The following is a 2512-nucleotide window of genomic DNA, read 5'->3' as shown; positions in this document are numbered from 1 at the left end:
GGATCTCTTCTTGAGGTGGTTTTATCTCCTATGGAGGTGGAGATACTGGATGGGTTTTGGGTTGAGAGTGGGATATCTGGGTAGTCGATTTTCTCTTTTTCTTATCATATTGAGGTGGCCCTCTCTCCTTTTGAGGTGGAGATATGGGCTGAGGGAGTTTCTAGGCTATTGTTGTTTGTGTTACTAGTTGAGGGAGCTTGTCAAAAATCTCATGAAATTCTTCGTAGAAGGTTTTGGGTGCCTTGTCAAAACCCTATGTCCTAGAATGTGCCTTTAGGACGAGCTGCTTTTATCTGGGCCTTGACTGGTTGTGGGAACCTTGTAAAACACACTCCTGCATGTTGTGGGAGCCTTGTAAAACCCACTCTCAAGGTTGAGGGATCCTAGAAAAACCCTATGTTTTTTGTTCCTCTCAGCGACAGGCTGGATGCTAGTAGTTTTCAAGGGCCCAGTTTGGCCATTAATTGTTTTTTGTTAGGTTCAGGCTATGTTGTTTTTTCTGGTTTGGAGTTTCTGTTATAGGTTATTGGAGCCTGAGAAAACCCTTCTTGTTAGTTGAGGGTGCTTGTTAGAACCCCCAGTCTCTATTTCTTGAGGTCTATTGTTCGCTGACTTAGACCCTCTACTTTAGCCAGCCTAGTTTGTAATGTTTTACACTTTATGTTGGGCTAGTGTTTGGCTAGTTGTGGTTGCGCTGTTTTTCTATTTATGTTTTTTGCAGCCTTTAGGCATTGGGATCTAGACATGTGTAAGTCGAGAAGGTTTTAGGTCCTTTCTAAAACCCGTTGTTCATTGCAAGGTAATCTAGTCCATTATTCGATGGTAGCTCTCTGATTGTATGAATTTCAGGACCCATTCAAAACCTATTTTATCCTAATAAAAAACAAAGTAAATCAAATTACATTACAAGAATTCTTATAAGAAATAAAAAAGTTACGAAGGCAATAGTATCTGCAGAATGAGAAAATAATCTAAATCTGTGTAACAAAGTAAATGGAATTATTTTATAGGGATTCAATAAAAGTTATGAAGAGAATACCATCAGCCGAAACCAATAATATGAACTGGGAAAATAACTTAATTAAAAATATCATATATTTCTCTAAGACACCATGGTAGAGATTTTTATTAGTGTCCTGTGAGGGTACTGTTTTCATTTGATGAAATCGGAGATACCACGAAGAGCTTCAACTGGGCCTGGCTCCTCCATTTGGAAGAAAAAGAAGTCGCGGTCTTCTTCGTCATACACATGCACACGAATTTGGTTCCCACGTTTCTTGAGAAACTCATAGTATTGCAATTATCGATCGCTCAGTATATCACGCCCTGCAATCACAAAAAGCATGGGTGGAATGTCAGCAGCAGCAGAGACAACGGCTTCTTCTATTAGCGGATTGGAGAAGGGGTGATCTCTGTTGCTTCCCACAGGCAACACAAGTCTCCACAGGACATCCGACTGCTCCAAACTGAACACTGATGAGCTCTCCTTCTCCGACGACGTGTGCTCTTCGCCTCCGAAGTATGGATACACCAAAATCAGTCCATTGATTTCGATCTCTGCCTTTGCGCCCGCCGCCCACAAGCCCACATGGTATGCAATATTCCCTCCTGCGCTATCGCCCGCCAGAAAAACCCTAGAAAAGTCAGCGTGGGAGCGCAACCACGGATCTGCTGATTCTGCCGCCACGACTTGCAGTTGGAGCCATTGCAGCGCTGCGATGGAATCCTAGTAGCCACAAGGAAGGCGGTGCTTGGGAGCCAACCTGTAATCCACTGAAACAATCAGGGCGCCCAGCGTGGCCGCCCACATCTGGCACGCGCGATGCACGACGGGCGTTGCAGGGCTAAAGATGCAAAACCCGCCGCCATGGTAGTACAATAGGATGGGCGCTTTGCTCGTCGTTTCAGGGGGAAAGTAGAGGCGTGCCCACAATCCAATTTCCTCATCCATCACAACATCTTTGTATTCTACATGCTTAAAATTAAAAGTATCAGGCTCTGGAAGGATGGAGGAGAAAGCTGAATCGTCTCCTCTAACAACTGATCCGTCACTGTAGAGCTTTATTACGCCGCCAAAATCTTCGATAACTTGAGCTTCAATCTTCTCCAACATTTCTGCTTTCCTCCACTCACGACTTGGCTCCTATGCTTAAAGAAGTTCACCCAGATATTATATTCAGCTCGCACTTTGGTCTTGCCAATACTACCTATGAATAATACCTCCCTTAGGACATATATTAATTTGAAATCATTATTACCGAACAGCTGTGTGGAAGGGAGGTTCAGAGACGCATGGAAAATGACGGAATCGTAGAAATAAATTTCGAGGACATGTTTTGAAAAATATATGTGGTGGAAAAATTCACCCTTTCGCAATCAATGATGCAAAAATCAGGAAATTGTGTTAGAAGATTCGCTCTTCAATGGCAGGTAATTGATATTTTGTGGCTTATCTCTGACTGGACCTTCACATCTCATTAATGTCCTCTTAATTCCTTGGCCTTGTGTTTCG

At 43.2% G+C, this 2512-nt stretch overlaps 1 pseudogene; it reads right to left on the bottom strand.

The window, feature by feature from the left end:
• Window positions 1-1039: 1039 nt before the first annotated feature.
• On the bottom strand, window positions 1040-2256 carry LOC131062816 (probable carboxylesterase 15; annotated as a pseudogene).
• Between the last annotated feature and the right edge of the window lie 256 nt (window positions 2257-2512).

The sequence above is a fragment of the Cryptomeria japonica genome, chromosome 10, assembly GCF_030272615.1.
Source record: "Cryptomeria japonica chromosome 10, Sugi_1.0, whole genome shotgun sequence".
NCBI classification, from domain to species: Eukaryota; Viridiplantae; Streptophyta; class Pinopsida; order Cupressales; family Cupressaceae; genus Cryptomeria; species Cryptomeria japonica.
The sequence above is the reverse complement of the archived record's forward strand: the minus strand, read 5'-3'. Positions and strand labels throughout refer to the sequence as shown.